This window comes from Bombus fervidus, chromosome 4 (genome assembly GCF_041682495.2).
Source record: "Bombus fervidus isolate BK054 chromosome 4, iyBomFerv1, whole genome shotgun sequence".
NCBI classification, from domain to species: domain Eukaryota; kingdom Metazoa; phylum Arthropoda; class Insecta; order Hymenoptera; family Apidae; genus Bombus; species Bombus fervidus.
Window position 1 is genome coordinate 15,609,836 of NC_091520.1, and position 24,836 is coordinate 15,634,671.

Here is a 24,836-nt window from a genome sequence, read left to right on the forward strand (position 1 = left end):
AATAGAAAGGCCATCGTATCTAACGTTAGTGGCAATAGCGTTGTTTTGAGAAATCTTACTGGAAAGAGAAAAGACGTTCGGTAATATCTGCGTTAATTCTGCTACGTCCTTTCGAGTACGCTTTTCCATGCAATTATGTCTTTTTAACGTTAAAATATACGTTCAATTTTGGCCAAAAAATATGAAAAAAGTCTTGCTGGCGTGCACGATTTCTCGTTTCAATCTTCCGTTAATAATCCCTCCAAAACGTTACGTGCTTTTTCTATTCGCCAAAAATGAGAGCAAAATCGAAACATAAAAATTCGAGGTTCGTGGCAGGGTGAAAATGATTTATCAAGTGACGCTGTATTTCTCCAAAAGGTTGATTTTTTCACAGAACTCTACTCAATTAACGTCGATTAATATCGATACGCGAATAAACCATAGAATCGTTGAAACTGCCCCATTCGTTCGGCATCACCTGTGTATTTCTCATGTATCGGCTAATGAAAAGCACGAATAACAGGAACTCGGCTAATTAAAAAACTCGAGGCCCGGTTAATCAAGGTCCCAATGTGCTTCCGTTTGAATAGGTACTCGCTCGTTTTGCAACCAAATGGTAATTACACGTTTCGCGTACAAATTATGCAGGCAAAAATGATAAACGACTCTCTGTGAACGGGCTATTCACAGTCATTGTCATTGAAAAAAAAAAAAAAAAAAAAAAAAGGACGAGGATGGAACGTGAAAACGGGAAAAGTGGTTCGTTTGGTACCGTAGTTGTTTAAACCGTGGCATCCTTTTTGTCGAAACAGCGAAATAGAATCGATGGAAAACACAGAGGAGGATTATCGAGCGACCGTGTCCGTTTGTGCAATGATTACGCATTTTTATGGTAACGTAAATATGAAAATGGACATGAAAATGGACCGACTATCAAACATCTGCCCTGTACAAAACGCTAACTAAAAACTGTTCTCCTCGTTGAAACAAGATCAAGATCGAGATATAGATGTTCGAGTGCGTAAATTAACTGAGCCTGGCGATTAGACGAGGCGAATGTTTACACTTTTTTGGAAAATTTGCAGCCACAAAAATATAAGAAATATCGGGAATACCTTTTTCGATATTCAATGAGCCAGACAATGTTCCGTCTACGTGCGATCTGTTTCGGTTACGTTCGTAAAACTCCAAAGAGTCTTACGGGAACGAGTGGGAGTTTGGAAAATACACGGGCCAAGTGCCTTTCCGCGAGCCGCGAAGCAGGAAAATAAATAAATATATCTAATTTACGTTCATAAAAATATGAATTTGCACGAATACACGGCGTTCCGCTAATAGCCGAACGAATGAAAAATAACGCTTGTTGTAATTGATCGCATAACCGCGTTCTATTTTAAGAGATGGCCAAGACCAATGCTAAGTTTAAATCAAGAACACCTCCGGTGACCTTGTCAGCGGTTCTACTCTCGATGCTAGTAAGATTATACCGTTCGACAGTCGGATTATACTTGTAATTACGTAACCTAGTCATGGATGACGGGCAGAGGCAGCAATTAAAATAATTATCACGGTACTCGACCCATGAAACGTATAATATATAGCTGTATGGCATACGTAAGCATCGAAAGGATCCTCGAGACGTGTAGGATCTTGGAACATGATTGTGCCGTACAGTACCGTGGCAATCTTTAAGTGACATGAAAACGCTTTTTGCATGTACCTTGAGCTGCGCTTTTGTCCAATTGCTTCCAATAACCGGGACTACTCGAGCTGGAAGAAGTGGCGCGTTTGGCGTATGAGATAGCAAGAGAGAAGAAGAGTGAAAAGAGCGACATTCTTTTTGACTACACCCTCTCGAGCTCTTTTTAACGAAGCCTTTCGAGGAAAGACAAATATCGCGTCGCGTCGACTTAATGGCACTCCGTGTAACCTTTACCAATCCCGCTAATATCGCGGTGATTGCGTTGCTCTTACGAGTCTCAACCCTTTAACGCGCTCGAGTTTGAGCCATCGTCGACCCTTCAAAAATGAATCTCGCGTGTTTTTAAAGTCGTTGATTTAATACCCAGATTTATCGAATATATCGTGCGTCGTGAATTTTCCCGCTAAATCCTGCTTTTCGTGGATGCGATTAAAAGAACGGGACAGGCTACTATTCTACTTACTAGGCAGAAATTTGATTTATTTATTTCGTCTCTGTGCTTTTTATATTTGGAAGTTTCTGCCTTTTGTGGATTCTTTTTGTTTCGACGGACACTTTTAGCGGCATCGTGTCTTATGCTTTTTCTCTATCTGTGTACTCGGTCTCTGAATCTACCATTCACCGCGTGATACTTTCTAGTCCTCGTACGTTGTTAACACTAGAACTAGCGATAGTTAACACGAAGCTATTTCTACCAAAACCAGCGAAAATGACTGGTCTTTAAAAAATACCTAATGATAGAATATTTTTATATTTATTGATTTATTACTTTCTTACAGGAATTCCATGTTATGTAGTACATTTTTGGTATTATTGATCCATCTGGAACCATGATCCTTAAAGGAGGGTTGACACATTTATGAAATTGTAGAACCAGTCAATTTGGCTATGGTATTTCTAGCGTTAGCATCTAGCGATCGATTCGGAATTTTCCTGATAACTGATATCGTCATATCGAACGATACGCGGTAAAAATTTGAAAAACGTGTGGCAAGTTGTACAAAACGAGGAAACTGATTAATTGGGGTTCGATAAACACATTGCAGGACCCTTTTACACTCTGACAAGTACCAGTCATTTTCACTGGTATTGATATAAGTAGGCTTGATACAGGATTATTTTCAGTTTGAATACATAAGAGACAAAATAAAATTTATTATATTCTTCTTTTAGTTATCGTTGCGAAAGTCATTACATCATTGCGAAGAAAGATATAACACGAAGTAGGAATTTTAAAATAAAATTGTAAAGCCAGTCAATTCTTGTGTTAAAGACACGTGCGTCTGCCATTGGTATTCACAGTCGGTGGACGTGGCAACGAATCAGAAATCCGTAAAAATAATCCACCAAGCAATTTCGAAGCTTTCCACCTAAGCTTCGTTCGCTGCAAAATATATCGTCACCGTATACCGCGTGTATAATCGTACCTATGTGATTCCATAAAAGTGACGGAATACGTTCTCTATCGATACACGCGTTTCGACTTCACTTTCCTCTCCCCTTGCAAATTTCAAGATATCAAGGGAGAAAAGAGAAAGTCCAGCATCGGCCTGAGAAGGTTGGTGGTGAAAAATGCCTCGTTCGAAAGGGGGAACAGAAATAAAGAAAAGTGATACGGTGGGCGAGGGAGAGCGCGAGTTTCGACGGAAATCGTTCACAAAAGAATTATTCAACCTGAGTTTACATTCTATATGCGCGCGAGTACAATGCTCCTGGAACATGTGCGTTTATCGAACGACCGTTCCACACCGAGTTATTTTTGTGTGCGCGGTCGCTTCGGCCGGCTTTCAGAGTTCGATCGGAATTGTTATCGGCTCTTTTCAGCGGTGCGGCGCCGCGACGCGGCGATGCGAGCGTATTCCGTAGGCGCCTGCCTTTTACGGAGATTTTTCGTTTTACGTGAACGAACATAGTGTTCCATCTTCGGTCACAGTTTGCCCACGATGAATTACACAATTGTGGTATTCGTTTAATATTCATTTAACGTTTAATATTCGATCGAATATTCAATTAAAAAGAATTTGTCGTTCCTTTATGTTATCTTGTAAATTAGAATATAAATTGCGTTTAAAAATATGATATATGTCTTTTAATTGATTCATTGGTTTTTTTTTGTTTCAGGTAAGTAATTTAAAACACGAAGTAATGGTGTATAATGCTTTAAGCTGAATCAACTTGCCGGATGAGTAAGTGTTACTTTTACTCTTATACTTTCTTTCTTATCTATCTTTGTATCGCTATATCCTTAGTGAACAATGTATTTGTAACAATCGTTGATCCCCGTTTTGTCAACCACGATGAGCAATTTCTTCCAAAATTTATAAGGGATTAGCTAACAGTCGATTTAATAGAAACTCCGTATGATTTGATTGCTTTGAAAATTTCTCGCTAATTTAGATACGTATATACATTTATCGACGATTCAATTCAAATATCGATGCAACGAACTCGATATAAATTGCTCGATAACCTAATTCGAATCAAATATTGATTCAATGAACTAAAATTAGACACCTCGCTAATCCAGAGTTATACATTCATTGACAGTTCAGTTCAAATATTGATTCGGTAAATTAAACCTAAATTGCTCGCTAATCTGAATGTACACAATTCATTTCAAGTATCCAGCCAATAAATTGAACTCAAATTCCTCGCTAATGTAAATGTATAAATTCATCGATGATTCGTTCTAAACATCGATCCAATAAATTGAATTTAAATTCCTCACTAACCTAATTCGATTCAGATATTGATACAACGAACTAAACTTAAACTTCTCGCTAATCCAAAGTTGTACATTCGTTGACGATTCATTCCAAATAAATTGAATTTAGATTTCTCGCTAATCTAAACGTATGCACTCGTCGACAATTCATCCCAATTATTGATCCAACAAATTGAATTTAAATTCCTCGCTAATCTAAATGTATACATTTATTAACAATTCATCCCAAATATAGATTCGATAAATTGAATTTAGATTCCTCGCTAATCTAGACGTATGCACTCGTTGACAATTCATCCCAGTTATTGATCCAACAAATTGAATTTAAATTCCTCGCTAATCTAAATTCATTAATAATTCATTCCCAAATATAGATTCGATAAATTGAATTTAGATTCCTCGCTAATCTAAATGTATACACTCGTCGACAATTCATCCCAATTATTGATCCAACAAATTAAATTTTAATTCCTCGCTAATCTAAATTCATTAATAATTCATTCCCAAATATAGATTCGATAAATTGAATTTAGGTTTCTCGCTAACCTAGACGTATACACTTGTTGACAATTCATCCTAATTATTGATCCAACAAACTGTATTTAAATTCCTCGCTAATCTAAATGTATACATTTATTAACAATTCATCCCAAATATAGATTCGATAAATTGAATGTAGATTTCTCGCTAATCTAGATAAACACATTCGTTGACAATCCATTCCGAATATGATTTCTCGCTAATCTAGATGTATACATTCATTCCAAATATTGACCCAATAAATTGAATTTAGCTTTCCTCGCTAATCGAGGTGCATAAACATTCGTTGACAATTCATTCCAAGTATTGATTCAGTAAATCGAATTTGGATTCCTCGCTAATTTAAACTTTAACACATTCATTGGCGATTCAATTTAATTATGATGCCAATAAATTGAATTTAAGTTTCACACTCAACTAACTATATCTACGTGTATCAGCAACGAGTTCGAAATATGTTTAAAAAATCGAATGATTAAATATGCAGCTCGTTTATGGAACGAAAAAAGGAGCAGGAAAATTTGAATAGCGTCGGTCGCTTGAATCTGGGCCACCCTGTATACGGATCAATAAGAAGAGCGCACAGTTTCCGTCGCGCGAACAAAGTTGCCCAACTCTCTCACGACTGGCCGTGTCACGATCTCGCAATTAACAACACGGGACGCGCATCTCGCTCTTACGTACATTGATTGTAAAAACTATTAGCACATGTTGTGTTTCATGCTACGCGGACAGACTAGTTTCGACTAACCGTCGAATAACTACAACTGACGGAATAGAAGATTCTACCTACTATCTACAATTGTTATAATTTTTCATACAACAATAGGAATGTACGCGCACACCAATGAATTCGACGATTGGGAAATCAGTTCGTACATTTCGATCATTTCATCTTAGCCCATTTACTCGTTTTTTCTAGCCATTATTATTTATCAATGTACTCATAAATATATATGAGACACAAGAAAGAAGAGCTTGCAATTTGCATTAAAATTCTCATCGATCAAACATACGATTAAAATCATCATCTAAATTTATCATCACACGTTTGAGAAAAAAGAAACTAAATCACCTACAACGTTCTTACCAATAATCCATTTGCGATATTTGTATGGCGAAGGAATAAAAATATCGTAGTCTCAGTTCGTCCATTTGCGAAAGTAGCAACAACAGCAACACACGATGTACACGACAGAGGTTCGCGAACTCGTGCTACTATGCAATGCATCGCAAGCGAACCTCTGGCTACGTCTCTGTCATTATACACGAGCTTCTCTCCCTTGCTCCTCGATGCAGTCGATATACGTTACCCGTTTCGCAAGGAGGAAACGCTTTGACAGTTACACAATCAAGATTCAGCGTGGCGTCGAGGAAGGTGGCGGCAGCAAGCGGGACCAGGGGAACGGATTTCCCTCCAAAGTCAATTCGCTATTCCATTCAGAGCAGCCGGTTGTCTCTCTCTCTCTCTCCCTCTATCTTTCCCTCTCTCTCTCTCTTACTCCCGTCCACCGTGTCTCTCTTCTCCCTTGTTGCATCAAGGCTTTTCCTCTTTCTTTACCGTTGCTTTCTTCGCGCCGGTACACGTAGCAATGCAGTAGCGTTAACCGGTGTTGATATATACCGTTTCTCTAAATGGCCACGATTATCCCTGTGTGAAGTGGATTTTGGCAACGGAATTTTTGCCTTCGCCGTAAATACATAATCGAAGTAACGAGGATCGTTAGCGAAATTTTGTGCTTCACGAGATACGAATTATTGGTATTAACGGATAATAGAGATAGATAAGGCAGATAAGATATTTCGATCGCGTAATAAAATTAGCCTAACGACGACCAAATGTGGTAATAAATAGACAGTTGATTTTTACGCGATTTTATGTTTTTCTTTTCAAATTATTATTCTAACGCGAATTTATATGTTTCGTTGGTAACTGTAACGAAGATGCGTCAGAGGAGACACAGGTAGCTCGGACGCAAAGAAATTATTACAACTTACAGATCGTCACGTTTACCTATCGAATATTATTACAACGAGCACCGTATCTTCGTTATTTTAAATTTCCCACGAGTACGCGTCTAATCATCGACGTTTCTCCTTCTGTACACTCGATAATCGATCGCAGAAGGTTCTAACCTGTGGCCAGTTAACGATAATTATCTGCGATAATATAATAACGATAATAATCAATTTCTCAATTTTCCTAATATAAGTATTTACGTAAATCTATAGACGAATGAAAGAAATAACGACGAATGTAGGATTTTAAATAAAATTTTGAAACCGGTCGCTCCTGATAACGTTAACGTTAAGGAAGCGTCGCTGTATTCGTACGCTCTTCCTCGTCCACTATCCGCGTACGGCAACTCGAATGCAACGGTACACGGCGACCACGAGATGCATAGATGATGATAGCGCGGCGTATAAGTTTGCCCGATCGAGCTCACGTTCCTTGCGAATCCTGGCCAAATACGTATAATACGATAGCTGGAGAGACGATTAGGCGGTGAAACGCAGGTCCGATTAGTCGTTTCCGACACACTACGATACTCCATGTAATTTTGAACGTAAACACCTGTGTCGGTGGAAAGTGTTGCATATAATCGAATCTAACGAATATAACGTACTGTAGCTGTTTAATACGTCGCCGATTTAATGAATGAGAATTGGCGCGCGAGACTCTTCGTCGAAGCGTGCTTTCGGTGGAACGTTATTCAGGCCTGTGTGATACGCGAGCGATAATTATATCGTCTCGAGTCTTGGCCGACGTGGTTTCTGTCGTGTTCCGTTTGCCTCAGTTCGCTCTGGTTTGCTTTGGCTGGTGCGGCGCGTGTTGCAATAGCAGCCTGGCATAGGTAGGTATAGCAGTTTCATGGAATTGAAATAGAACGTTTGTACGCGTGGCGAGATTTCAACTGCGCTAGGGCGGTGATGTCTTCGAGCAGGTCTTTCATTTCGTTTTTCGTCGTTGTATCACGCGTGTGATGTGAAACGAGGCGAAACGCGATCGAAATATCGCGGTCGCCGACGTGTCGCAAGTTTCTTCAAACGTCTTCGTATTTATCGTACGAATCAATTTTTCTGTCAAATTTAAATGGCAGCGTTCGAGGAGCGCGAAGAGGATCGATAAATCGGCAAAGAGAAACACGTTGCAGACGATACGTTGGCTTTCGCATTCTTCATTTTGCACACATTTCCGAAGAGAGAAACAAGTTTTCGTTTTGCCGCTTCTAGCGGATTTCTTCGGACAACCTGGAACGGCACAGTTTACTCGGTGCCAATCAACTTAAGAGAGCAACTGGGAGAACCGAATCTACTGGCAGAGCAGCGCACCGAATATCACCGGACCGATGTTCAGCTGCGCTTAAAGCGGTCACCGTTAGATGTAATGCTCGTGTTGACGTAGAACGGTATAGTATCGTTCGTTAAATAAATGATAACACGAATAAGGAAGCGTGAATAAATAAGCGACGAAAAGGAGAATCTTCTTGTTTCTTTTTTCGCGATTTTCTCCGTATCTGTTTGGCTGCTAGGTCACGTAAATTCTTTCGACACGTGTAAGTAGTTGCAGAGTTGCCTCCTTCTCGTACTTGGAATCATCGAAGCCTTTTTTCCACTGGCACGAATGCTTTCGCGTGATTGTCACTGCTGTTTCCATTTTTATAAAACCATCACTTTTACGAAGACCATTTCGTTACTTCGGAATATCTACATTTTTCTATCAGGTTGCCATGCTTTCGCGCGATTGTCACTGGCTGTTTCCATTTTTATAAAATCATCCTTTTTACGGAGACCATTTCGTTACTTCGGAATATCTAGTTTTTTCTATCAGGTTGCCAGCGTTCGAGGAATCTAAGCGCTTCGGATAATTTTCGATATCGGGTTTTGCCTTTTCAATATCTGCGATCGGGCCTTTCCCAACGTATTACTATATCTCCCATGTATTTCTGCCAATTCCCTCGCACTCGCCACATTTTCATCTTGTTTAACTATATCGTACTTCGTTTCGATGATTGGACCACTGTCACTTATTTTATACTAAATTCTTCTAATCAGAATTCGCTCTATCTAATAATAAAAATAAAGGGAAGAACACATTGTACACGAACGCTGATAAAATGTATGCCGGGTCGTCTCGAAAGTTTCTTTCGTTTCGTAAGGAAACAATAGATGCGCCACGTTTCTTCTTTCGAATTATATATGATCGTAATAATAAAAGCAGAACAAAAAGTGTTACGCGTCTATCGTTTCCCTTATAAGACGAAAGAAGCCTTTGCCACAACCTAATATACGTTTAAATAGGAAAAAGGTATTTTTCTTCGCTGTGTTATAATTACAAGCCAACGAACGAAGAGCAGCACGCGCGTGCTATTATTCTCACCGAAAACTTTTATCGTTTTCCACTGTGCGCAACTATCTGCGTGCATCTCGTCTCCAACAAAGCGAAACCACACGTAGTATATTACGTAGTATATTACAGCTTTTTTTTTTTCTTCTTTGTTTTTAATCGATCGAGGACGCGATGTAATCGCTCGCGGTAGTCGTAAAATTCTCGACAGACCGCAAAGGTATAGGGCTTCGTTGTCACGTATGCACGGCAGCAGCGCATATGGCAGCGAGACAATGCGAGTCGTGGAAGCTTATTGCGCCGCGATATCAGATGGCATCGCGCGGCAACTTATCCTTCGCCTAGTGTTCTTTCCTTCTGTGCGGTTTACACGCGCGAAATTACAATCCGACGCAGAATCGCGGCTCTCGGTCGGCGCCTCAACTCCGCTAGGAAAGAACTTTTCAATGGAAAAATTGCATCGTGGCCCGCGCCTCGCCACGTAATGGGAAAAAAGAACGGTCTGGGAAGGGAAACGCCGCTTAATTTTCATTCACCTCTTCGCGATTCACCCTTCCTTCTTTTTTCTTTCTTTCTTCTTCGTTTTTTCTTTTTTTGCTTAAACAGCAGCCGTTCAACGATCTTTTGATATTAATTCCGCGGAATCGTTCCGGCGAGTTAATTTTTTTCTTCTCTCTTTTTTTATTTCGAGGGAAGGAGAGGGAGAGAGAGAGAGAGAAAGAGAGAGAGAAGGAGAGCAAAGCGATATACAGTACGCTGGAAATATTAACTTTTAATTATGCACTTTGAAAGGGTGGTTTTCGGTTGACACGTTGATCACCGCGTTGCCAATAAAAATACAAGCAAAAATATCCGTAATGCGCATGAGAAAGCGCGCGAAGAAGATCGATGATTGTAATTTAAATGCTCGTAGGATGCTGATAGTTTAAAGATATTTTTAAAAATCGAGGTCAAAAGGCTGGCATGTTTGACGGAAGAATTTTTGAAAATTAATATAGGATTTTTCTTCGTTATTATGTTTATCTGTATCGAGTTCGTTAAAATACCTCAGTGCGTTTTGTTGGCGAATAAATGGAGAGTGACACAGGTGTAAAATAACTCGTAACTCGTTATTATAACACACAACTTTTATTTAAAAAAAAAAAAAAAAAAAAAAGACAGAGAGAAAAAAGAGGAATATCCGCTTAATTACAGAAAAAGCGAACTTATACGCATATTATATATATTATGCACACAGATATGCAAGTATTCGAGCATTTGTTATGTCAGCAGCGTTTCCTGAAACGCGATACTCTCAAAATTATTGAATAACATATTTTCTGCTGTTTCCTGTGACTACACTGGTGGAACAATATTATCTCGTAATTATCATAATATATACGCGGAATTACGATACGTTTGCGTTTGTTAATCCGCAAAATAACGTCACTCTGCGCACATCCGACTGTTTCTAATTATAATTGGAGATCCCTTTTATCTTCGCCATGAAAAACGAACAATCGCATTTGCTAGAGTGTTTCACGTCGCTATACACGTGCACGCAATTCACCACTCTCTGGCATCGATCTGATGCATCATTTCCTTCGAGAATATAATCGTGACAGTTTTATCGAGACTGAAAAATATTTTCTATACCACGTGCAATTAGAACGCGGACGTGTATGCAAATTTAGAAAATTTCGAATTTTGAAGAAGATAGACTGTAGTCGATCAAATGTAATCATCGATTTCGGTACTTAGGAAATTGAGATATTAACATTGAAAGATATATTTAAAAATTCATGTTGCAATAATTTTCGACACAGACAGTAACTACTTTCCATGTTCTATTTTATACATTCATTTACTATCTTTTTTAATATTAGATGTTTACAATTCACTTGAATACGATCCTTCGTTATTTCTATTTGTTACACTTCTGTATACTATTACAATTTTGCAGATGGAAATTGTAATAAAAACATTTAGAACGCAAGAAGTTGCCGTACCATGAACATAATTTCTCCATTAATTTCTCAGTAACAATGGAAAAAAAACCCTCTTTGCGGTTGTTTTACCGTCAACTCAAAGCATCGAACTCACGTACAGCCAACCGATTCGAGATTTCGCGGTTCTTGTTCGCAAGCAAACCTGGGGTAACAGTCTTTTAAACGAACGTTTCAACGTGTACCCATCTCTGCAATTCTCTACACAGGGTGTACAATTATTTGCAAACTCGATACCGAGTTTGACTCATCTTTCCAAAGACACGACATTGCCGCTTCTCGCGTTCAAGCCATTTTCCTCGTTTCGAGATTCTACTTCGCAGCTTCGAAATTTCCCGTAAACGCAGAAAACTTCGCTGTCCAACGAACGCGATACATTGGCGCAAGATTTCCGTAAGAGTTCGATGCGCGTGTAAGAAAGAAAAAAACTGCGTTTCTGGAGAATTCAGACGAAGATTTCGTTGAAATTCCTGCACCCTCGGTGCGTCGTCGTTCAAGGGGTTGATATATCCAGCGAAGCGGAAGACACCGCGCGTTTTTTCCGTATCTGTGGCTACGATCGAGCGAACATCCTCCCTCGTTTACCATCGAGCCTATGCTTGCAGAGCTTGCTCGGCCTCTTCGCATCCCTTAACGCTTCATTCCTTAAAGCGGATAGCGCATTCCAAGTATTGACCCGTTTACCCTTCGGCCCCTCCAGGTATCGGAGCAATGGAGCAGCTCCGAATTTCTCCGATTAATCGGTCGATTCTCGTCGATTAACCGCTAGCCAATTGCGTTCCTGTCTTTTAAAAATCGAAGGAAGCAAGATCGAAGGATGTTAAAACGCGACGTTAGAGAAATTTTTTCGAGAAAACTAGGGAAGATCGTGCGATAGGTTTCTCACGCGTAGAGTTTGTAGAAGGATAATTTTCAATTATAATCGAGCTGAGATTTGAACGATGTTCGAGGTGAAATTTCGTGTATTTCAGATTGGGGTTAGAGTTTTGAATAATTTTATTTTTTCTTCTCTTTTTTAATCGTTAAAGCGTTTCCCCAGCTCGAAGAATACGAAAGAATCGTTACGATGGTACGCGTGATGGTACTCGTTTCGCGTATGTGCTCCGAAGTTCTCTCATTGTTTGAACAAACAGTCAAGTTTGTGGAGTTAGTAGCAACTTTGCATTCCAACGTCGGAGAAAATTCTACCAGCGGAGTTAACAGTGACGCGTAATTCTGGATATTATATTAATTTAACGCGTTAAACCTCGGCCAAGATTCTAACAATGTTTCAGCGACTTTGAATAACTTGAAGAAACTACATAGTCGAGTCTAATCTTCCTTGGAATTCGTACGAACAATCCGTTTAGCTAATTTTCTAAAGGATACATATTTCTATAGATTCTGTGGATTTTACAGAATCTGATCGCAACGGTCGATACTCGGCCAGATTACTAAATTGTTAATCGCATACATTAAGTATGCATGTACGATATGATTAATTTAATAATCTCACCATAATCACAGTCTCACGTACAGAGCCGATTTACGTTGCAAATCGATTTACCAATGAAGCCTCCTAAATTTCCCGAGATCACTCGAGCAAACCTGCAACCTGAAGCGAACGAAGGACGGGTTGATTTTCAAATCGCGCAAATTACGCGTCGAAGCTCGGTTTACATTTACCAAATTTCACGAGTTTGTCTCGTAGAGGAAAAATCATCTTCGCGAAGGCTTTTAACTCGCCACAGTGCTGCGACATGCAAAATTGACAAAAGTCGAAATAATTTTCGCTCGATTTTGATCTTATTACTCTGATATCGTCAAAATGTATGCGACTACTGTGGATAAAAACGACGACTGCTCCAAAAATCGATATACGATTAATAAAGGTCAGTTATGTGTGTCTTTATTCGTCACAGTGCTGCGACATGCAAAATTGACAAAAGTCGAAATAATTTTCGCTCGATTTTGATCTTATTACTCTGATATCGTCAAAATGTATGCGACTACTGTGGACAAAAACGACGGCTGCTCCAAAAATCGATATACGATTAATAAAGGTCAGTTATGTGTGTCTTTACTCGTCACAGTGCTGCGACATGCAAAATTGACAAAAATCGAAATAATTCTCGCTCGATTTTGATCTTATTACTCTGATATCGTCAAATTGTGAGCGACTACTGTGGATAAAAACGACGATTGTCTCAAAAATGAATAGATGATTAATAAAGGTCAGTTATATATGCCTTTATTCGTCACAGTGCTGCGACATGCAAAATTGACAAAAATCGAAATAATTTTCGCTCGATTTTGGTCTTATTACTCTGATATCGTCAAATTGTGAGCGACTACTGTGGATAAAAACGACGACTGCTCCAAAAATCGATATACGATTAATAAAGGTCGGTTATGTGTGTCTTTACTCGTCACAGTGCTGCGACATGTAAAATGTACAAAAGTCGAAATAATTCTCGCTCGATTTTGATCTTATTACTCTGATATCGTCAAACTGTGAGCGACTACTGTGGATAAAAACGACGACTGCTCCAAAAATCGATATACGATTAATAAAGGTCAGTTATATATGCCTTTATTCGTCACAGTGCTGCGACATGCAAAATTGACAAAAGTCGAAATAATTTTCGCTCGATTTTGATCTTATTACTCTGATATCGTCAAATTGTGAGCGACTACTGTGAATAAAAACGACGATTGTCCCAAAAATGAATAGATGATTAATAAAGGTCAGTTATGTGTGTCTTTATTCGTCACAGTGCTGCGACATTCAAAATTGACAAAAATCGAAATAATTCTCGCTCGATTTTGATCTTATTGCTCTGATACCGTCAAACTGTGAGCGACCACTGTGAATAAAAACGACGATTGTCCCAAAAATGAATAGATGATTAATAAAGGTCAGTTATATATGCCTTTATTCGTCACAGTGCTGCGACATGCAAAATTGACAAAAATCGAAATAATTCTCGTTCGATTTTGGTTTTATTACTCTGATATCGTCAAACTGTGAGCGACTACTGTGAATAAAAACGACGATTGTCCCAAAAATGAATAGATGATTAATAAAGGTCAGTTATATATGCCTTTATTCGTCACAGTGCTGCGACATGCAAAATTGACAAAAATCGAAATAATTTTCGCTTGATTTTGGTCTTATTACTCTGATATCGTCAAACTGTGAGCGACTACTGTGAATAAAAACGACGACTGCTCCAAAAATCGATATACGATTAATAAAGGTCAGTTATATATGCCTTTATTCGTCACAGTGCTGCGACATTCAAAATTGACAAAAATCGAAATAATTCTCGCTCGATTTTGATCTTATTGCTCTGATACCGTCAAACTGTGAGCGACTACTGTGGATAAAAACGACGATTGTTCCAAAAATCGATAGACGATTAATAAAGGTCAGTTATGTGTGTCTTTACTCGTCACAGTGCTGCGACATGCAAAATTGACAAAAGTCGAAATAATTTTCGCTCGATTTTGATCTTATTACTCTGATATCGTCAAACTGTGAGCGACTACTGTGAATAAAAACGACGACTGCTCCAAAAATCGATATGCGATTAATAAAGGTCAGTTATGTGTGTCTTTACTCGTCACAGTGCTGCAACATGTAAAATGTACAAAAATCGAAATAATTTTCGCTCGATTTTGATCTTATTACTCTGATATCGTCAAAATGTATGCGACTACTGTGGATAAAAACGACGATTGTTCCAAAAATCGACAGACGATTAATAAAGGTCAGTTATATATGCCTTTATTCGTCACAGTGCTGCGACATGTAAAATTGACAAAAGTCGAAATAATTTTCGCTCGATTTTGATCTTATTACTCTGATATCGTCAAACTGTGAGCGACCACTGTGAATAAAAACGACGATTGTCCCAAAAATGAATAGATGATTAATAAAGGTCAGTTATATATGCCTTTATTCGTCACAGTGCTGCGACATGCAAAATTGACAAAAGTCGAAATAATTTTCGCTCGATTTTGATCTTATTACTCTGATATCGTCAAAATGTAAGCGACTACTGTGGATAAAAACGACGATTGTTCCAAAAATCGACAGACGATTAATAAAGGTCAGTTATATATGCCTTTACTCGTCACAGTGCTGCGACATGCAAAATTGACAAAAATCGAAATAATTTTCGCTCGATTTTGATCTTATTACTCTGATATCGTCAAACTGTGAGCGACTACTGTGAATAAAAACGACGATTGTTCCAAAAATCGACAGACAATTAATAAAGGTCAGTTATATATGCCTTTATTCGTCACAGTGCTGCGACATGCAAAATTGACAAAAATCGAAATAATTTTCGCTCGATTTTGGTCTTATTACTCTGATATCGTCAAACTGTGAGCGACTACTGTGAATAAAAACGACGACTGTCCCAAAAATCGATAGACAGTTAATAAAGGTCGTTCATGTATGAAAATCCAATCGCTTGAACATTAGGTCGCTCGTTGGTTATACATTCTTGTTTGTTAGTTCTCGTTAAACAGCGTTTGTCACGCTCTATATACGAAGAAGCATTCGAGCAAAGATACGTTTGAATTTGCAATTTAATAATTTTGTCCTTGTTTTTAAAGAGAGATTTAAGGAAACCGTCCCAACTATCCAATACCATTGATTTTCCTGTATCAATGAGGCATTGTATTACATTGTTGTATAATCTATTTTCACTATAAATTGCTACACCTCGTATTCTCAATTCTTCCGATTGAAGAAATCAAATTTCTCGTCATGTTTATTCCAAGAAAATTTGCAAAGCTACGCAAATTCTCTTGTCAGCTTTGTAACTTTGGAAACAAAAGGAAGAACAAGCTGTTTCTGCGTGACCACTTACGAAAAAATGGGAAGATCGTAACTTTACGCTATTCACACGAACGTTACCGTGCGTTGTTAGACAGAAGAACAAATATTCCAAATATTTCAACCGAAACAGGGAAAAATAGAAAAAATACCAACAAAGATCCGACAAACACACTTTTATTCGCATCTTCCTGCATCAATTCATCTTCCAGGAAAACTACGTTCCATTTACATCTTTCATTCTTGTCCCGAATCCTTGTCCTCGTTGGGCAACGCGAGAACGTCGCCTCCGAATATGCAAACGTTGGCTGCGAATTTTGATTTTTCTTCCAAACAGCCGTTCAAATGCCGCACCGTACGCCGATGAGATTTTGCAAGGCAAATCCGAAGGCCTGGGTCGTCGTCTCCGGACCACGTCCACGAGGTTTGCGTTCACACGATCCAGGAAAATCGATGATTCCCCCTTTGGACCAGCCTCAAACTCCATCGCCAACGAATTTTCACCCTAACTCTGTGCCTGCGCTTCCCCTATGGCTAAGTTGGGCTAGGTTAGGCTGTGTTCGCGTTCCACCGCCACATTGCCTCCTAACACGCAGGAATGCGTGTCCGAATGTCGCGGTTAATGAGAAGATCGACGACGTTCGCATAATTTCATGGATATATTATCGTTTAGGGAAGTTTCAGGCGGTAAGGGTTGATGCTCCCTTTCTTTCCGCTCGGAACGTGACAAGTACAGCGAGTTTGAGCGTAGGTTTTCGAGACAAAAGTCGGAACAACGATAAGAAAACGCGAATTTCGCTCTTTTAGCGATTCTTTATTTTTATCACATTTATTATTAACGCGCATTATTAACGTACAAAATGCAATCCGAGTTAGACCAATGAGATACAGTTTCGAGTAGCTGGACGACGTATTAGGGTCGTTTAGGGCAGTTGCAGAGAATCAGAGGTGTTTGTGTCAGTTTCTTTCCTTTGATTTCACGGAGCGTGATGATCCGAGGGAAGCTGAGTTTAGGTTTGAAGTCGGAACGACTATTGGAACAAGAATCCTTCTCTGTTACTGTTTCTTTGTATTTTTATGCAGAATATGTAACGCAATGCGATTTTCACTACGGTGATTACAGCAACTCGACGACGTATTCTGTTTGGGAAAGTTTCTCAGATAGCCAGAGATATTTATACCGAATGGTTCCTTTCGTTCTCTTTGGAACGTGGTAAAATTCCAACGAGTTTGAGTTTAGGTTTTTCAAGCCGGATGGAACGTTGAAACGACGCGATATCGAAACACGAATTCTACTTTCTTCGAGTTTCTTCGTTCTTTTTACTATTTCGTTTAACTGTCAATAGGCTGTGAATGCAGAGATCTTTAGAAAGACGATGATATTCGAAGAATTTGAATATCACAGCTGTTCGTTCGATGATCAACGAGAAGAGAAGCTTACGAAGAAACGTACGAAGTTGTGGATATTTTTCGAGGATCGTATTCGAAATGTAATTCCATGTACCGAAGATACTAAAAGTATAACCGCTATGACGATAACGGACGTAGTTAAGCAGTTTATAGCGGAGTTTTAGTAGAGTGCAGAAAGTTGGCAAACATCGTTCGGAAACTTAGCACCTGAAACGCTCATTTAACTATAATACGATCGTAGTGCAAAGAAGAAGGCGACGAAACCGCGAATCTTTGAAACTAATTCCGCCGTAATGGCCAGAAGGGAACCTAATTGTCGTCAATTTCTTCGTTCCACATTTCTTCGAATTGCAAGAATACAGACGGTTTCATCACTGGCTGGGCATAATGCACGGCCTTCTCCTTCTCTTCCCTTCCACGTTCCTGCTCCCTTTTTCCGTTTTCTCCATTACTCTAGTTCTCAGTGTTTCTCAATCATTCTCGTATCACGATCCTTGTTTAGAATAGACAGACATATCGCGTTTGAACTATCAAAGTGATTGAAAAAAACCATCGACTTATATATATCAACAGCTATCGATAGATGGTGAATGTTTAAGCATTTTTGGAAAATTTAAAATTCCAAAAATCTACAAAGTGCGTGTAATACGCTAGAATATGTACAAATATGCAGTGTTCAAAGCAGAGCCCTTAATCATTTAATAAACGAAAGAAATTTCTACTTAGATGCAATTTCTTTAATTGTCGTGTAGTTATCGATATTATTAACATACCAATTGTTAATATTGTTTAATTATTAACTATTAGGTCGTCCGAAAGGTTTCTCTCGTTTTATAAAGAAATGCACAACAGTTTTCGTTTTATATTATTTTATCGAATTACGTATGATCCATTTTCTTCTATCAAAATGAAGATCACAACGTTCGACAGATTAGGTTTCATGTTTGTATAAAGAAGCATCGTTGTAAAAGACGTGCCTGCAATAGAAAGACACTTTTTGGATGACCTGATATTAATATATTTACTGATCGAGAAACAAATTTCTCTGGATGCAACGCAAAGAAACGTTCACACGATCCATAAGAAATTGTTTATCCATTGGCAAATTACCGACGTTTATATAAATTCTTATTTTTACGAACATGAAAGAAACAGGGTATGTAAAAATCCACACTCCAACATAATTAACATTAGCTGTTAATATTCACTAACCCAAAAACAAATTTCTCTGGATGCAACGCAAAGAAACGTTCACACGATCCATAAGAAATTGTTTATCCATTAGCAAATTACCGACGTTTATATAAATTCCTATTTTTACGAACATGAAAGGAACAAGGTATGTAAAAATCCACACTCCAACATAATTAATATTAGCTGTTAATATTCACTAACCCAAAAACAAATTTCTCTGGATGCAACGCAAAGAAACGTTCACACGATCCATAAGAAATTGTTTATCCATTAGCGAATTACCGACGTTTATATAAATTCTTATTTTTACGAACATGAAAGAAACAGGGTATGTAAAAATCCACACTCCAACATAATTAATATTAGCTGTTAATATTCACTAACCCAAACACAAATTTCTCTGGATGCAACGCAAAGAAACGTTCACACGATCCATAAGAAATTGTTTATCCATTAGCAAATTACCGACGTTTATATAAATTCCTATTTTTACGAACATGAAAGAAACAGGGTATGTAAAAATCCACACTCCAACATAATTAACATTAGCTGTTAATATTCACTAACCCAAAAACAAATTTCTCTGGATGCAACGCAAAGAAACGTTCACACGATCCATAAGAAATTGTTTATCCATTGGCAAATTACCGACGTTTATATAAATTCCTATTTTTACGAACATGAAAGAAACAGGGTATATAAAAATTCACACTCCAACATAATTAATATTAGCTGTTAATATTCACTAACCCAAAAACAAATTTCTCCGGATGCAACGCAAAGAAACGTTCACACGATCCATAAGAAATTGTTTATCCATTAGCAAATTACCGACGTTTATATAAATTCCTATTTTTACGAACATGAAAGAAACAGGGTATGTAAAAATCCACACTCCAACATAATTAACATTAGCTGTTAATATTCACTAACCCAAAAACAAATTTCTCCGGATGCAACGCAAAGAAACGTTCACGCGATCCATAAGAAATTGTTTATCCATTGGCAAATTACCGACGTTTATATAAATTCCTATTTTTACGAACATGAAAGAAACAGGGTATGTAAAAATCCACACTCCAACATAATTAACATTAGCTGTTAATATTCACTAACCCAAAAACAAATTTCTCTGGATGCAATGCAAAGAAACGTTCACACGATCCATAGGAAATTGTTTATCCATTAGCGAATTACCGGCGTTTATATAAATTCTTATTTTTACGAACATGAAAGAAACAGGGTATATAAAAATCCACACTCCAACATAATTAATATTAGCTGTTAATATTCACTAAGTTAAAAACAAATTTCTCTGGATGCAACGCAAAGAAACGTTCACACGATCCATAAGAAATTGTTTATCCATTAGCGAATTACCGAGTTTACGTAAATTCCTATTTCTATGAGCATAACTAAGGAAATAAGACACGTAAAAAGATCCGCAGTGTAATTTAAAATGGAGAAAAAGAATTCACAGTATGATGAAGTATTTCATAAAAATAATCGCGTGCTAAAGATAGCCAAGATGATCTCCAAGGAAACGGTTCGCAACCCTCTTGGAGGTCACTACCTCGTGTACAGCTTGGGAATCTCGACTCTAACTTCTCCCCTGCCCCTGTCTGTCATCGGTTTATCCTTCTTCTCCTTTCCTTCTTCCTTCTTTTTCAATTTCTTTTGCCCTCTTTCTCCCGCATCTCCGTTTCTCTTCGCGAGTTCTCCACTTTTCTCCAGTTTCTTATCCAGTTCAGACCGCGATCTCGTCAGGTCTCGCGTGTCGTATTTGATCGTCCCACAAGTATCTTTCGCTTTCGAAGGAAAGATACGCAGATACGCGATGCATTTGTTATTTTGTATTATTTGATGAATTATGTACCGTCCATTTCGCCCTCTTGGAACAAAATGATATGCGACAATAAAATAATATATTGGGATGGCAACTAAGCGATCGCGGATTTTGTCAGTATTACTCAATGACAAAATCATTCAACCCAATAGAAGGAAAAACCTCGCGCATCTGTTATTTTCTTCTGGAAAGGAAGAATCCTTTGGGACAATCTGACGTGTCGATGAACGACAGGCGGAAAACGGCGACGTCGTGGTTGGCGCAATCGTCCGTCGCAGTGTATCACAGTTTTCCGAAACCGGTCGTTAACGTCTCTCTTTAATAGCTATAAATCCTCATAACGTGGCTCGATCGGCCGAAAACGAAAGAAAGGGGAAAGATCGCGCGTCTGTTAGCCCATCTACATATTACAGCGTATGCATTTTCGCGGACGCGTGACGAGGAACCGGTTGAACGGTGATTAATTTGCGCGTGGAACGCCACCCTCGCTTGGCAGCGGTCCAATTTATCACGCGCTTTGGATTCGCGCTGGCGATAAAGGGGTGGCGGCAGGGCGGTCGACAAAAAGGGATGAAAAAGCCAACGCCGCCGTTGCTGCCTCTCCGATACACGCGAAGCAAGGAAAACAACGGAACTAGCCGCAAATATAACTATATGAAGAAAACAAAGGATGGAAAGGTAGAGGCGGAAAGCTCGTTGGATAAACTGTGGATGTTTATGCAGGCGCGGTGTCTCGAAATATGTAAAATATGCAAAATACAGGGTGTCTGGTATAACGTGATATTAGTGGCTAGGGAACGATAAATCGAAGGTGTAACAAATGCCAGCTTTTTGGCGTGGGCGTTAGTTTCTGAGAGAATTGATTTTGCAAGTTCGCACGGTGAGTGTATTGGTGAACGAGGTTGGATTACGTTTCTGCATCTTGCTATATATATTTTTCATCTTCCTTTTTATTTTTTGCATTTACGAATACGACGAGTAACTGGCCAGGATTAAAGTTAAAAATAATCGTAATTTTGTAAACAATTTTGTTTCGTGCGTTTTACGCACCTAACGAGCAAGCAAGTAATCCAAATGTTTCAGCCACGCTCGAAGTTCAGTAGGAAAAGGAAAAGAAAGAAAAAGGATAGAAGAATGTTGTAAATTGTTCGAGTTGAAGTATTTGTCGTTGGTTTTTGCAATTTGAAGTGTACCAGGCAAACAATGAATTGCTTTCACGGGAAAATGCCGCGACTTTGGACAAGATCCAATCGTCAGGCCAATGACAAAGGAGAGAACGCTGTGCGAAATTGCTGCGTGACAACGTTAGGACACGCGCTGTTTCTACGACAAAAGACAGCCACAATGAGACTTGTTTGCAACGCCTTCCAGCAGCCAGCTTATTCACTGGACGTTGCTACTTCGGATTACACCGAACCTGTTCCGATCGATGCAACGCGCCTTATCCGATTCCATTTCCAATTGGCGGATGAAACACAAAAATGACTCGATGATTGGATCTTGTCTAAAGACGAAGATTCATCGTTTGCTTGATAGATAGCTCAACATTATAGAAAGTAACGGCGAATATTTTGACCGAATACTTTGCTGTATTTCTCTTTTTTTTCTTTCTTAAACTTTTAGTTTTATTGAAAAATCTGAAAATTATTCATTCGTACACGTGATATTTTGTAAGAAACGCTCGTGTGTCTAGAACCTTTATTTTACCGTTTTTTGAGAAGATTGGAAAAGCGGCATTATAAGATCGTTAGATATCAAGTGAGACAATAATTTCGTATCTCTCGTCGATCATCGATGATCTCTGCTTTAACGTTTGCTTGGTTCTGTTGGATAACTCGTCAGATTTTGGTCGAGCTATTTCAGTTTAAAAGAGACTGTATAAAATATAGTATATGGATATGTGGTCAATTTTGGAGACTTTATTTAAAACTGTGGCAATTTTTTAATTTTTCTCACACACTAATACCTTTGTTGCTTTCCTTAAACTTTTAGTTTTATTGAAAAATCTGAAAATTATTCATTCGTACACGTGATATTTTGTAAGAAACGCTCGTGTGTCTAGAACCTTTATTTTACCGTTTTTAGGAAGATTGGAAAAGCGGCATTATAAGATCGTTGGATATCAAGTGAGACAATAATTTCGTATCTCTCGTCGATCATCGATGATCTCTGCTTTAACGTTTGCTTGGTTCTGTTGGATAACTCGTCAGATTTTGGTCGAGCTATTTCAGTTTAAAAGAGACTGTATAAAATATAGTATATGGATATGTGGTCAATTTTGGAGACTTTATTTAAAACTGTGGCAATTTTTTAATTTTTCTCATACACTAATACCTTTGTTGCTTTCCTTAAACTTTTAGTTTTATTCAAAAATCTGAACATTATTCATTCGTACACGTGATATTTTGTAAGAAACGCTCGTGTGTCTAGAACCTTTATTTTACCGTTTTTGAGAAGATTGGAAAAGCGGCATTATAAGATCGTTGGATATCAAGTGAGACAATAATTTCGTATCTCTCGTCGATCATCGATGATCTCTGCTTTAACGTTTGCTTGGTTCTGTTGGATAACTCGTCAGATTTTGGTCGAGCTATTTCAGTTTAAAAGAGACTGTATAAAATATAGTATATGGATATGTGGTCAATTTTGGAGACTTTATTTAAAACTGTGGCAATTTTTTAATTTTTCTCACACACTAATACCTTTGTTGCTTTCCTTATGGATCACAAGGGATTCCCCTGTTTTGCTTTGTCTCTTGATTAAAATACCTATCGTACACATAGTCATTGCTACATTACGTATCACATATTTCTTTTTTTATTAATATTTCTAGAATTGTTCTATTAATTGCTAACGATATTAGTCGTTTGAAAATTACACGTTCCAAGGTAATGCTGCGTTTACACACGCAGAGGAACGCCAGTTTTAACGAATTTTGAATTTAATATTTCCCCGGAGTGTCGCGCTCTCTTTTTATCCGCTCTGTCGCATTCATCTCGATTACAATTTTCCGAGTTTTACCGCAGTTACAAGGGATTTCCCGCGGTATGTGCTGTATACGTATCAACGAAAGCAAGTAAACAGGTGAAAGTTGAAAATGACGCGCAATAGAACGAAGGATAAAACGTTTTATGATATTTAAAATGCCGAGTCGTGTCGTTGTATTGGGTTGGCAACTAAATGATTTTGTCTTCAGGTGGTAATGACAAAATCCGCGATCACTTAGTTGCGCCAAGGCAATATATCGAAAAATAAATGTTCGTTTGCTGAGAAACGTTGAAATGTCGGCGGTTCCCAGTTGCTCTCGCGGATCTTTCGTTTCTCTGATTATCCGCGTATCGAAGTATTTCAAAGAATCAAAGAGTTTAGGCGATTTAATTTCCTTAATCCGTATGGTAGATATTCGGTAAATATTGGGTGGAAAGTTGGAACAGTTGAACGACGCTTGGAAAGAGGGTCGATTCCGCTGTACTGGGATTAAATTCGATCCAATCAGAAGATATTCTTTATGCCTTTGAAATCCAATCGCACATTGTGACGAGGGGAGGCTGGCAGACGCGTAGTAGCACATTTCGCACGGCACTTTCAATTCAACCATGGGAGGATTCAATTTCTCGTCTGCTCTGGACGCGGCCAAGGAGAAGAAGAAGAAGAAGAAGAAGAAGAAGGAGAAGAGGGACATTAACGGATCTGGCGTTCTTTTGTCTCTCACGGCGTCGTAGATTCGATGGGACAGCGGGCTATTTCAGGGGCCAAGTCCCAATTTTATTTCTTCAAGGTTCTTCTTCTTCCTGCTTGTCTCTCTTTTATCCTTTTAAATCGATTACAGTCTTTCTTCTTTCTTTTGTTTTTTTTTCTTTTTTTTATCTAATTCTATCTCACGAAACGACGCGTATGCGAGGAAAAAATTCTCTAAGCGAGAAAGACGAGGGATCGTGATTGGCGATCGTTGAAAAAGCAGACAGCAGATGACTACGAAAAGATCGTAGTTGTTGTTGTTGTTATTATCAAATTATGGTTAAAATACGATTTAAATGAAACTATAGAAAAGCTTGAATTCTTTCGGTTACACGTTGTCTGAATCCCCTGAGATCGTTCGCTAGGATAATTAAACATAGTAAGAGAAATGGACGTTTGTTTCTTAAACTGAACCGCAAATGACAATTTTCCTGAACATAATCTAATGCAATCTAAATGACGATTTATTTCGTCTATTAAATATTAGCAACTATACTTTCTTCCAGACGGTACAGTATATATTTAGTTGTGTCAA

At 38.4% G+C, this 24,836-nt stretch overlaps 1 protein-coding gene across 7 annotated transcripts in view; it reads left to right on the forward strand.

Annotated features, from left to right (window-relative positions):
* Positions 1-24,836, forward strand: part of Utx (Utx histone demethylase) — a 148,679-nt gene that overhangs the window by 62,891 nt on the left and 60,952 nt on the right. For 2 of the 7 annotated variants that reach the window (XM_072002296.1, XM_072002297.1), the window contains exon 2: positions 3,806-3,870. The exons of the other annotated variants lie outside the window; for them this stretch is intronic. The gene's annotated coding sequence lies outside the window, so the exon portion shown is untranslated. The remainder of the gene's footprint in view (positions 1-3,805; positions 3,871-24,836) is intronic. 7 annotated transcript variants of the gene reach the window in all.